This window comes from Monodon monoceros, unplaced genomic scaffold (assembly GCF_005190385.1).
Source record: "Monodon monoceros isolate NGI ecotype Baffin Bay Population unplaced genomic scaffold, NGI_Narwhal_1 Super_Scaffold_11, whole genome shotgun sequence".
Lineage (NCBI taxonomy): Eukaryota > Metazoa > Chordata > Mammalia > Artiodactyla > Monodontidae > Monodon > Monodon monoceros.
This window is the reverse complement of record NW_021703767.1, coordinates 129,816,053-129,830,165: the sequence shown is the minus strand read 5'-3', so window position 1 is coordinate 129,830,165 and position 14,113 is coordinate 129,816,053. Positions and strand designations below refer to the sequence as shown.

At 40.6% G+C, this 14,113-nt stretch overlaps 1 protein-coding gene across 3 annotated transcripts in view; it reads left to right on the top strand.

The window, feature by feature from the left end:
• Positions 1-7,486: 7,486 nt before the first annotated feature.
• The window catches only part of DNAJC13 (DnaJ heat shock protein family (Hsp40) member C13), a 122,653-nt gene continuing 116,026 nt past the window's right edge, over positions 7,487-14,113 (top strand). The window contains exon 1 of one of the 3 annotated variants that reach the window (XM_029214355.1): positions 7,487-7,762. The gene's annotated coding sequence lies outside the window, so the exon portion shown is untranslated. The remainder of the gene's footprint in view (positions 7,763-14,113) is intronic. The other 2 variants (XM_029214354.1, XM_029214352.1) reach the window with 2 other exon arrangements.

Here is a 14,113-nt window from a genome sequence, read left to right as displayed (position 1 = left end):
GTTGACTCTCTCTGTGTTCTCTTGTAAGCAAAGAAATAACGACACCTTTTTTGCATGAACTATTTTACAATTTTTCATGATATATATATTCAAATATGGTTGTCAAGAATGAACACAAACTTCCCCCCTTTTCTGAATAATAGAATAGTCTAAATGTCTCTTTATATTGTCATGGTGAGTCCAAAGAAACTCAAGCACAAGGATAATACATATCAGTTGGAAACCCTGAGATTAGCTACATAGGGTGAGGAAATTAACAGTTATTGAGTGGTGAGTAAGCAAATGTTCTGCATATGTTACTTAACTCTCACTACTGTCTCTCAAGGAGCGTATCAATATCCCTAGTTTACAGATAAGGGAACTGGGGCTCAAAGAGGTGTAGACTTGAAATAAATGGACTGGTAGGTATTTCTCCAGCAAAGACGGGCTTATTTGGGATCAGTAGAGAATTGCAATTCTGGGTCTGCAACCATGGTGAGCCATGTGCAAGTCCTCCACACAGCAAGGGAAGGAGAATGCTTTTATACAGGGAAAAAAGAAGTTGGGAGGGCTATAGTAAACAATGTGTCTGTTAGGGAAACCACTGTCTGAAACCACCCACTCTGGCCAGGCCCGATAGCAACCACTTGCGTGAGTTATCTTCAACAGGAGGTTCTGGCAAGGAACGTGGAACCAACAAGCTACCACCAACCAGAAGAATTCGGGAAAGGTCAAAAGGAGAGAGGAGACTCCAGTCCATATGTCCTATCAACCTCCCAGAATCCTTCTCGCTGAAATCCATCTTGGCTGAGTGATGCATGTGCCACCAGGAAGGACCCTGAGTCAGAATGATTGGCCAGAGACAACCCGGAAACTAATCCCATCACCATAAAACCCAAGACTGCGAGTCACATGGCAGAGCAGTCCTCCTGGGTTCCTTTACCATCCTGCTCTCCACCCAGGTGCCCCTTCCCAATAGAGTCTCTTGCTTTGTCAGCACGTGTATCTCTTCAGACAATTCATTTTGGAGTGTTAGACAAGAGCCCATCTCGGGCCCTGGAAGGGGTCCCCCTTCCTGCAACATGTCCATGGCTTTTCATTGGCTGAGTCCTTGCCAGGAAAAAAAAGGACTCTTACTTCCTCTTGAGCTTGGCTATCATCACAGGGTGAGAGAGCTCCCCCTTCTGGTCTCCTAACTCTATTTAACTGAGGTTTCTGTTTATTATCTTTTACAGAGGATAAGGGGCTTGCCTCAGTTCTTTTTACCACCTTTTATTTCCTTCAAGTGCTGATGGCTAAAAACGTCTGAATGTAATAATTTCACAATGGATTGGAAAACTTGTTCACTTCAAAACCCTCTATAGGAAAAATATGTAAGTTTCTAGATTTTTCTCAAATCTGGTAATACTGGAAGTGTTTGGATTAACTAGTAAGAATACGAACTGGAAAATCTTCATATTGAAATTGAGCAGGAAACTGAGGGGGCCTCCTGGGTACAAAAGCCTGTCCATGTCCTCCCTTTCTTGTTTGTAGAAAAAGGCTTTTGTCTCCTAGCCCTTCCCTGAGTTCCAAAGAACAGACCCAAGCAGTTACTAATTAGAGAATGAAGGAATGCAGAAACAAAGGAAAATCAGCCAAGCAAGAAAAGTAATGATAGCTTAAACTATAGTTCAGCAATAAAACAGAATCCTAGTTCCTCCCCAAGAAATATGCATAACAATCAGATGCATATCTTTGAGTTTTTCTGCAGAAACTAAGACCACCACACAGCTGGAGGATGGTGACTGCATGCTGACCACAAGCACGTAGACCCCAGACTGGTTGGAACCAGCAGGTCAATGATTAAGACTCCTGAAACGTCACACTGTTACCTCACCACCAACCAACCAGAAGAAAGTCATGCACCCTGCAGCTCTACAACAAATGTTTCCTCTAAAAGCATTTCCCTGAAAACCATTAGGAAGTTTGGGTCTTTTGAGCATTAGCTGCCCATGCTCCTTGCTTGGCACCCTGCAATAAAGGCTGTACTTTCCTTCACCACAACCCAGAGTCAGTAGATTGGCTTTATTGCACAGCAGTGAGTGAACCCAAGTTAAGTTCGGTAACCATTTTTTGCAAAAATAGCAGTTAAGGTTAATTTTATTAAGAGAGATGGACACAGAAAGGCCTTTTCCTTAATCAGTTAATATTTCAATAACAGTTTCAAATTGTTAAACCACAGAAAAGGTATTTCATTTTCCCTCTTTATCCGACTCTGATAATATAGTCAGAACTAAATAATTTCCTGTAATTGATTGGAAGTATTGGGGAGGAAGAAATTTTCCCCTTCCCTTCTAGATTCTTCTGGATGGTCTAAGCATTAAATGGACATGAGACAAATTAACAGGAGAAGATCAGAGTTTAATAACATGTTTACATGGGAGAGACCTAAGAAAACTGAGTAACCTGTCAAAATGGCTGAAGCCCTTACCTTAAATACCATCCTCAGCTAAAGATAAAAGTAAGTCGAGAATGAGGAGAGCCAGTTAAGAGAGGTTGCAGGAAAAGCACAGTAAACAAGGATGATTTTGTTACAGATTTAAGTCATCGCCTATTCCATTGATAAGAGTTTCTAGAGATTTGGTCATCCTCCTCTTCCAGAGTCAGAGAGGGGGATGCCCTTACAAATGGAGATTTCCCTTACAAATGTAATGTTTCTTACAAAAGTGCAAGTCCTACTTGGTTTTTAGAGCACTTCTAATGTGTGCTGTTTCTCAGAAAATAACCAGCTTAAAACAATTAATATGCCAAGGAACATATTTTAGGGTGGCAAATTCTGCTCTGGAAACTACATACATATATACAGATACATATGTATATATGTCAAGGGATTCTCATGTCAATTTGCCAAATGTCAATAATTTCAAGCCTATATATTAGTAAGGTATAGAGAAACACAAAAACTAAATATATGTGGTGAGATAAACCTTGAGACAAACTACAGGAGACAAATAACAACCACATAAGAAATTAAAATGAAGTCCACTAGAGATCATGCTAAGTGAAGTAAGTCAGAAAGAGAAAGACAAATACCATATGATATAACTTATATGTGGAATCTAAAATATGACACAAATGAACTTATCTACGAAACAGAAACAAATTCACAGATATAGAGAACAAAGTTGTGGTTGTCAAGGACGGGGGTGAGGAAGGGATGGATTGGGAGTTTGGGATTAGCAGATGCAAACTATTATATGTAGAATGGATAAACAACAAGGTCCTAGTGTATAGCACAGGGAACTATTTCAATATCCTGTAATAAACCATAATGCAAAAGAATATGAAAAAGAATATATACACACACACACACACATATAACTGAATCACTGAGTACAGCAGAAATTAACACAGCATTGTAAATCAACTATACTTCAATAAAATAAAATTTTCTAAAACAATAACAAAAAAATGAAGTCCAATAGAAAATGATTCTGTGGGAACTTCAAGCTTGCCAGCTCAACTGGAAAGTATTTTCTAACAGTATGTGTCTGCACAAGACCCTCTAATCAGCACCATCCAAGAGAAGTTTAACAGGAACCACATATACAATTTTACATTTTCTAGTAGCTACATTTTAAAAAAAGAAACCAGTGGGGGCTTCCCTGGTGGTGCAGTGGTTGAGAGTCCACCTGCCGATGCAGGGGACACGGGTTCGTGCCCCGGTCCGGGAGGATCCCACATGCCGCGGAGTGGCTGGGCCCGTGAGCCATGGCCGCTGAGCATGCGCGTCCGGAGCCTGTGCTCCGCAACGGGAGAGGCCACAACAGTGAGAGGCCCACGTACCGCAAAAAAAAAAAAAAAAAAGAAAAGAAACAAGTGAAGTTAATTTTAATAATGTCTTTTATTTAACTGAATATATATCTAAAATATTTTTTCAACATGTAATCAATATAAAAATTTTAATGCAATATTTTAGATTTTTTCATATTATATCTGGTATTTTAACTTTAAAGTATTCGGTAGTATGGGGTTAGTGGTTACTATACTTGAAACAGTTCAAATCCTGCTGAATTATGCAGAGTTCTTAGGGATTCATTTAGGATCTGGGCTTTGATATAATTAGGCAGGTCCATTTAACAACAATAGGGAGCTTGACACGCAGGTGTTTGTCTTACGTCTAAAATCTTAAACCTCTCCTGTCTTTTATACTAACGTATGCCACTTATAAAAGCTATTGATATCTAAAAAGCTGTGAAATGTTGTAAATATATATCACATACTTTGTAAATTTGATATGTGTGCACTATGAAAGTATCAGAAAAGCTAATGCAAACTCGGATTCTGAATAAAAAGATAAATCCAGAAAGAGAAATTTGAGGGTCATGCCTTGTATTTGTCACTCTTTTTAAAGAGGCGGGGGCTTCCCTGGTGGCGCAGTCTTTGAGAGTCTACCTGCCGATGCAGGGGACACGGGTTCGTGCCCCGGTCCAGGAAGATCCCACATGCCGCGGAGCGGCTAGGCCCCTGAGCCATGGCTGCTGAGCCTGCGCGTCCGGAGCCTGTGCTCCGCAACGGGAGAGGCCACAACAGTGAGAGGCCCGCGTACCACAAAATAAATAAATAAATAATAAATAAAATAAAAAAAATTAAAAGGCGGGCAAGGACTAGGGAAAGAAGAGACAAGTCCTCCTACCCTTCCTGACTCTCATGCTTAGTGCTAGTCTTTTTTGGTTTTTTTTTTTTAACATCTTTATTGGAGTGTAATTGTTTTACAATGGTGTGTTAGTTTCTGCTGTATAACCAAGTGAATCAGCTATACATATCCATAGTGCTAGTGTTTTGAGAAGGATACTAACATGTGCAAATCAATTAACAGCAACCAGGGGAATTGTGAAAAGGCTTGAAACCACATCCTGTAAGCAACAGTGGAAAGCACTAGGAATATGGCTTCTGAAGACAGAGGGTGTGGCCAGGGTGGTTAAGCAGAGAGATAATAAGCAGAGGAGAGTGGGGTAGATACGAGGATTTGCTGTATTGGCAAATACTTAAAAGGGGTGTCACAGAAGAGGAATAGGCAAAAATAAATAAATAAAACTACTCGTGAAATAGAGGGCAAGTTGGCTGAATACAAAGAAAGTGGTTTCTAAAACTGCAATGAAAAAAATGCCTTGGAAGCCAGGGAATATCCCACTTTAGTGGAATTTAGGAGGGGTGGGTCAAGGCGGGGGAGGAGGGGAAATTCATGATGCCTAAGGCTCTTCCTAGCTCCAAGTATGGATTTTATTTTTCCCAAATATTGAACAGAGAGGTAGTGTGGAGGTTTAATAGTTCACTGGCCTTGATGTTACAAGTCCTGTAGCTAAATCTCAGCTCAACTTTTAGGAGTTAGGTTACCCTGGGTAAGTTTCTTAGACTCTCTCGGTTTGTTTCCTCTATAAAATAAAAATAATACGTCCCATATCTACTTCTGGGATTACTGGAAGGCTTTGTAAGCTATAAAATGCTACATAAACACAAATTTCTGTTTCCCTGGGATAAACCAAAGAAGGCCCCTTAACTCAGCCCTCCTATTTCTTTCTCCTTCTCCTCCCTTTATACTGTATTTCAGGTCCTGTTGTAACCAAGCAGGACCCTATGGGGCCTTCCTGGGACAGATTACTTGCCCCCTCAAGTCCTCTGCCTGCCTCTTGTTTGTGAAAAAAAAACTTTAGCCTCCTAGGCCTTCCCACAGTTTCAAAGAATAAATTTAATCAAAGAAGTGAGAAGCTGCAGAAACAAAGGAAAACAGTCAACCAAGACAAAATAATAATAGTTTAGCCATTAAACAAAGTCAAGGACCTTTAGTTCCTTCTCAAGGGCTATAGATAATATTCTGAGACATATCCTTTAAGCTGTTTTGCAGATACTGAAACCCCCACCAGGTGGAAGAGGTTAACTGTACACTGCCTACAAGCATGCAGACCCCAGATGGATTGGAACCAGAAGGTTGATGATGTTGACTCCTGATTACCTCACCACCAAACAATCAGAAGAATGTCCCTGAGCTGATCACACACTCCACAACCCTCTCCCTCACCCTGCCTTTAAAAACCTTTCCCTGAAAGCCACAGGGGAGTTCAGGTCTTTTGAGCATTAGGGGCCTGCACTCCGTATTTGACACCTACAATAAACACTGCACTTTCCTTCCCCACAACCTGGTGTCAGTACATTGGCTTTACTATGCACCGCAGCCAGCGGGTCCAAGTTTGTTTCCGAAACAGTATTCCCACACCCAGCTATTCCTGGTGCCACCCCTTAGATGTACCTTATCTTACTGATGGAATACAGGAAAGTCTACTGTAAGGATAAATGCAGTCTTTTTCTACCTCAAGGTAGGGCAAAGGGTCAAAACAGTCAGGAAACAAAATCTGTAACAGCCATTGTCTACATTCTTCATCCTGCAATTGCCATCTCTAAAAACGAGCCAACCAGTGCAAGGACCGCCAAAGAAGATATTATACTATTTCAGGATTGCTCTACTGAGGATTAAACCTCTTACCAGAGACCTTTAACCCTCATTAAAAAAATGAATTCATGCCAGCCACCTGCACCACCCATGTTTTGAAGTTTGCAGCAGAATTTTAAAGTTTGCACTGTTAAAACCAAAAAGAACTGGATTAACTTCAAATTATTTTTGAACTGTGGTCTTTAGATTTCAGGTCTGAGAGTGGAGACTGAACTTAATTAAACCCTTACCCACAGGTAACACATACTATCACCTCTTTTCTGTAACGTGATTCCCCTCCCCCAGCTTCCATATACGTTCAGGGAGATAGCATCGAAGGTACAGGTCCTAGAGTGAGATTGCTTGGGTCCACTGCTGTGGAGAGGGGCCTCAATTTATCTGCAACACAAAGATAATTCCTACTTCACAGAGTTTAGGATTAACTAAGTAAACCCCTTGACACGTGATCAGCAATAAAAGGGAGCTATCAGTACTATTCTGACACTCCCACCAGCAAAAGGCTGTCGGTATTTCCGAAGCTTTGGTCTCCGTGACTTCCCAAACCAACCGATATTTAAACCCTTTTCAGCTGTCTTCTGGGAGTGTCAACAGCAAGTGAAACTGCCGGCTCGCGATCCACCAAACCGGGTATAGACTGCCTCGAGGATACTCCATGGCACTTTAAGTCAAGACTAGGTAAATGCTTTAAAACAAGACCTCAGGGGATTAGGAGTGCAAAACCCGTGCCGCGTGACGACCACTGGCGGGACTCAGCCACACGCTGAAAGACGGGTTCCCTTCCCGCGCTGCAGGGACTGCAAATCCCACTGCCGGCCTCGACGTTCTGCGCATGCCTAACTGCATTGCGTGAGGGCGGGCGAATCAGCTAGCAGAGTAGCGGGCGGAACGCGGAATTTCATTGAAAGTGGGCGAATAAGACGCGGAGGGCTGGATGCGAGAGGGCGGCGCAGAAAGCGGAAGAATTGAAATCAGCTGACCGGGTCTTGTGACAGCCTGGGCGGGGCCGACGCAGGCGTATTGGAACGCGGTCGCTCAAAGCCTGTGCGAAGATGGCGGCCTCCAGAGTGAGCTTCTGAGAGGCAGAGGGAGGAGGCGGAGGGGGTGAAGGGGCCGGAGGGGGCGGGGAGGCAGCGCCGCCGCGGCATCAGGACCCCGCGGGAGCAGAGCTACAGGGCCCTCGCGGGGGAAAGGGGAAGTGGCGAGGGGGAGGAGGCCGGAGGGCGCCTCATCCCACTCTGGACGTTGAGCCGGCGGCGGGAGGAGCTCGGGCTGGAGCCTCTCCAGCCTCCCGCGAAGGTAAATCACTACGGGCACCGAACTCTGGAGCTCTGCTTTACCCCCTTGCCACGCCGCGGGGACTTGGGGGACCATCAGCAGGGAGAAGGAGGGGTGGTGTCTAGGCCGCAACTTCCTTCAGTTAAGGAAAGCAGATTACCTTCCCCCCAGACTGCTGGTCTGGTTCCTGCTCTCCGACCCCGCCCGCCCCCCGCGGTTCTGAGTGACAGTCGCCCAGGGCCCTGCCTTGTTCAGCCCCACCCCTCTTTTTGCCTCGTTTTCTGATTTTCTACCCACCACGGTCCCCCACTCCACTCTGCACATCTTTACCCCGCACAGCCCTTATTCCTTTCTGGGCTCCGCCCTCGGGATTCCCTTCCAGCTTCCTAGTCTGAGCACTCTTCCCGCTGGAGGCCGGGAACTCTTGTTTCCTTGGGTGGGCGACCCTCCTTCCTCCCACGCCCTGCATAGACTTTATTTGCTTAGCTTTGTTTCGTTTTGTTAGGAACTGGGGAGCATCCGCGTGGTTTCTTCTCTAGTCCCTCCCTTATCCAAAATGAAGTTTTCGTCCACAGCTTTTCCTTTTTGCAAGGTAGCTTATTCACAGGGGCCTTTCCTTCGCTGCTGTGATTTTGCCTCTGAATGCGGCCTTTGGAGTGGATGAAATAGGACTTAGACGCTTAGTTAAGAGGCTGTTAAACGCGGATTTTACTTAGGGCACGTAAGAAGAGTGTATTCCCTTAAATTGTCTCCTTACTATAGGATGTTAAGTTAACCACTCTTGTCTTGAGATTGTTACCTTTATCATTTGCTTAGGGGAGAAAATTAGAAATCTTCCCCAGATGTGGCGATGGTTTCCTGAAGTAATGATTTCTCAATTCCCCTCTCTGCTTTTCCCTTTGACCCGACCTTGATTTCTCTCAGGGCCTCTACCTGATGCTGTTGCCTCACTGTGAAGGACTTTATACTGTAGGGTTATTTTGAGCGTCTTGGAATATAGTGTCTTGGGTAAAAAGTTAAATTTCAGAATATTCTTCAGAACCTGTCCCGAGGATTGTCTTACTGTGTTTTCTTTCTTGCTTGATGGATCTGGTAGATTTCTAGGTTTGAAAGTACTGTCAGCAGAGGTTAAGGAAATTACTCACGGTGGTCAGGTTTTGTAGTTATGTTACCAGTACTCTGTGAGTTTATGGGAATATGAAACAGAACTTGCCTTTAAAAAAAAAAAAAGGAAATTTAGAAAATTACTTGTCAGTAATTGGGTATCCCCAAAAGACTTGATTTCACTAGTCTTCAGAAAGTGCTTTATTGTTTGACTTAATTTAGGATATAACGTAAGATCTTGTTAACATTTTAAATGTAATGTGAAACAGTTTAAGCAGCTATGTCTCAAACTTGGTTTTTGCGATTAATATCACAATGGAACATAAGTCCATCCTTGTTTAGAAATATTACATTATACTTGTTTGAAAACAGGAAGTAGAACCTATTAAGGGAGGAAAAGAGGAGTCAGAAGGTTAAGAGAGAGGAATGTAAAGCTGTAGTGCAGTTCATGGAAAATACCACAATTTGTATTCCACTGGGAGGTAATGGATATTCCTGTTTTTCTAAAGTGGCAGTAGTAAATAGTCTAAAATATATGAATGGTATGAGAGGGAAAGTTATGGAATTATGGAAAGCATAAATTCTTATTTGTAAGAATTAACTTTATCCACAAAATGGAAGCTGGTTGCTTAGGTGGACCGAAACAATACTGGCTATATTACTGAATTTGTAAAAAGGTTGGTAGTGGAGTCAGGTTCTCAGTAGCTGTTAAATTCTGGTTGAAATAAAATGTTTTAACTAATTTGGCTCCATTCCTCAACCAGTTCTATTTACACAGGTGAATTTGAGGTTTCCTTCGCACATACCTTTCCCCTTCTTTTCTGATTGAAATACTTAAAATTGGTAAAATAGAAGTAAGGCTAAGCAGATAAACTAGCAAAAATTTTGTTGCTACTAATACTGTAGTTTTAGGCCTAAATGTTAACTGTAATACTTATTAGTGGTTAAAGGGGAGTTGTTTTGAAAGAGATCCTTTAAGTCAGTGTATCTCAACTTTATCAAACCCAATAAAGGCCAACTTTTTATTTCAAATAATTAGTAACAGCCCCTTTACTATCCTGAAATAATAGTTTATAAATAATATAACCACCTTCTGGCTTTGGCCCTGGGACAAAAAGAAGCTTTGCTTCCACTGTTAGAACAAAAAAGAACTGGACTAACTTCAAATTCATGACATTTTTTTTGAAACCTATTAAAAAGCTGAGGCCACAGAGCAAACCACTGGCCCAAAGTTTAAGGAGAGAAAGAGTATGTATGAACTGACATTCACCTTCAGTAGACACAGCTGGACACTGTTAAGAAGTGTTCAGCTAGAATAGTTGACAAGAAAAGGAAGCCTGGGTGCACCTTCTTCCAATCTCTTTACCTACAAACCTCACTGGGTACTCCTAGAAAAGACTGGGTTGAGCTCTGGGGAGTGTCTGCTGTGGTGCTGACCTAAAGGAGGAGAAGAGCAGCAGAACTTTCTGGAGGGGCAAGAAAACTGTGCTCTGAGTCTTCCCCTCTGTCTGTTCTATGGAACAAAAGCCTTAATCTGTGGAGGGAAGGGCATCTCTGCTAGCAGGCCCTGCTGGTGAGCATTCATTGAGCTGGGGGAAGACAAAAGTAGGGGGAAAGAATCTTCTCTTGGGGGAGGGGCACTGAGCCCCAAACTGCAGCCTGGGGAAACAGGAAGATCACACCCCTGTGATCCAGAGACACAGTGTATGTCTAAGAGTAAACCTTAATCAGAACAACAGAGACTGTACCCACAACTCACTGCCATCAAGCTAAGAAGCTGTGAATAATAAGCAACTGCAAAATAGTACAAGGTGAAGAACAAGATTATGCAAAGAGGCTCAGGGCAAAGAATCAAATAGACATTGCTTTAGTAAACCACCCCCCACCGTAGGCACAAGCTATTGTTTAGATATTCGAAGGCTGTGGTACACTGAGGATAACTGTAGCAACAGCAAAATCATAAACCCAGCCCTAGCACTAAAGACCTAGCAAAGAAAAGGTGTGCCCATTTCCTGTCACAAAAATTATTTACCTCTATCTCTACTGTCTTATACATGTCCAGCTTTCAACAAAAAATTACAAGTCATACAAAAGGCAAAAAAAAGTTCCCAAGAGAAAGAGCAATCATCAGAAATACTCTTTGATTAACGCAGATGCTACTATCTGGTAAGGAATTTAAAATGACTATAATTAATATGTTAAAGGTATGAAAAGTGGACAATGTACAAGATCAGGTGGGTAATTTCAGCTGAGAGACAAACTATAAGAAAGAATCAAAAGGAAATGTTAGAAGTTTCATTACATAGTAAAGAGCTGCAGAATGCCTTTGGGCTCATCAATAGATTTGACACAACCAAGGAAAGAATCAGTGAACTTGTAGATGTCAGAAATTATCCAACTGAAACACAAAAAAGAGTTCAAAAAAAGAACAAGATCTTGGGGATAATATCAAACATTTATTATAAATACATGCATAGTTAGAATCCCAGAAGAGAACAGAGCAGAAGAAATATTGAAATATTTGAGGAAATAATAGAAAATTTCCCCAAATTAATATCAGGCATTAAACCACAGGTGCAAGAAGCTTAGAGAACACCAAGCAGGATAAATACCTGCCCCTTAAAAAACCAACACAAAACATACCTAGACATAGCAAATTCAAGCTGATGTAAGCAAAGGACAAAGAGAAACTCTTGAAGGTAGCCAAAGAGAAGCATTACAGAGGAACAAAGGTAAGAGTTACAGCAGAGAAACCATGCAAGCAAGAAGACAGCTGAGTGACAACTTTAAAGTACTGAAAGAAAAAACAATAAGAAATATAAAAAAATGAAGACAAAATATACTCTGAAAAGCCATGAGAATTCAAAGTATAATCTCTCAGTTTATATGATATATGTATTCCTGGAAAATTATGTGCATATTAAACTGCAAAACATACTTTGTGATTTGTATTTTAACATAAAACTAAATTCTGGGGTTAACTATAAATAGGCTTTTATCTATGTGAATGACCACTTGGATATTTGAAAGTCACTTGAGGACAATTCTTCAATCTATGGGACTGTCTTATACATTAAGGGGTATCTAGCCCCATCCAGTAAATCCTAGTAGTGTTTCTAATCATAGTGTCTCAAGGATCAGCATTCCCCCCCCCCACCTCCACCCCCACAACCATTACTTTAATTCAGAATTTTAATCAGTGTTTTCAGCATGTTTTTCTGCTTCAGCAGTGTTCACACATGCTTAGAACATGCCAGTCAGTAACGTCTCTTGTCATATGGTGTGATTCTTAGTTCTGGGAACTCCTTTGAGAATCACTGATTTAGGGGATATCTTTGTAGCAAGTAACTTAAGCCAACATGGTTGTGATCATTTTTGCAAACTTAAGACACAGTTACCTGTGCAAAGTTACATTTAAGTATGGTTCAGTCAATAAAGCTGAGCATAATTTGCTAGTAGTTCTTTTCAGATGCTCTTAAGTTTATTCAGCAGCCTACATATTTGAGTTTTACTTGTACTTTTATGGACTACTTAAGAGGAAGAGTGATCTCTAAAATAAAGTCTGAAATCAGTGGGGTTTTTATAGTTTCAGAACTTAAGTTGCCGGTAGAAGTAGGCCACACTGCTTAAGCAGTGTTCACATATTTAGCACATGCCCATTGGTAATATCTTTTTTGCAGTTGATCAATAAGAATTTGACCTTTTGATGAACAAATTGAAAACAAAATCCCTAAAGCAATCTAAATTATTTTAATGTTCTGATTTTGCCAAGTATAGTTGTGAAACATAATGCAAGGATTGATAAGGTTATGATTAGACTTTCTCTAATGTGTAATAAATTCTGTACTAATTATATTAAAATTTAAATTCTCTTACTAGTGCTGTGGGGTTTCTCTCTCCCTCAGACTTGTACAGAATGTATTTTGGATGTTTATCAAATCTTAGAGTAGATAAGCCATTTCTCTCGATAAGCCATTTCTCTCCCCAAACTAATAGGACTGAGTTTAATTTTAAAAGTAGAATTTTCCTTTTTTTTTTTTTTTTTTTAAGATAACTGGTAGATTTGGGAGTGTTCTGTAAACTGTGAAGCACTATGGCAGAGTTAGGAATAATAGGGATTTTTCGGAAAGAGCCAAACTAGAAGCCTACTGTTGTTGCTATTTTGTATTGGGTGAAAGAAAGGGAAATTGCAGCCACTTAAACTGTTTGTCTTTTACTAGTATAAAGAGCACAGGGTTTGGGTATTAAGATGCTTACTGTAAAACTTTATTCAAGTTATATTTGTTATATGCTTAGGAAATTTAGTCCCCCATTATGCGTTTATTGTTAAGAAAAACAAGCTAAAATGTGGAATTTTTTACCATTAGGGTCTATTTAGCATATTAGAGCAAGATTATTAAGTGCCTGTTTGTGAGCTGAAGAATAGTTTATTGAACTAGTACATTTTGTTTTTGCATAAGCCAAGTTAGCTTCAAAGATAAAATGAAATAGAAATTGTGTCTAGAAAGTTTTAAGAATGTGTGCAAACTAAAAATGTGTAAGTGATCAGTACCACTGATTTCACAGAATTGCTTAAGTGAACACATTTCTTAGTTGTTTTTTTGTTTTTCTCCAGGTGAATATTTTAAGGCATTTTTAAGTTTTGGAAAGGGAAGAGTAATAACCGTGCATCTTTCCTGGCAAAAACATTAATTTTTTTTTTTTACAACAGATAGACGTCTATTTTGTGAGAAATAAGAATTATTCCCTCAGATTGAATCTAAAATATGAAGAGATAGGTATCTTTTTCAATATCTGATTTACATTGAAGAGAAAAAGCCAGCAAAATTAACTGCTGTGGTATATATGCTTGCTTCTCCCCCCATTGAGATCATACTAAGTGTTTCTTCAGATTTAGGGGTTGCTTTTGAATTTCTCTTGCCCTTTTATTTCATGAATATATATTCAGTTTCTAATTGGAGAGGAATGGATTTTTTTAAAGAGAATGAGGGGATCTTAGATTATTTTGCCCTATGGTGGCAGAAGTATTTGAAAGTTTATTTTAATGTGGCAGACAATTCAGAGGTTTCAATATTGTAACTTCTGGGCAATTATTTGGAGATGTGATTGTCAGCTGAAATTTGGTGTTACCACTGGCTTTCTTACCACATTTATTTCTGGAGTTATCGGGTTCTTCAGCAAGTTAAGAAAGCTAAGATAGGGTGTACTAAAACCTTACTTTGTGATCTATTTTATAGTTATTTAAAGATCCCTGTATGGTAGGTGTCA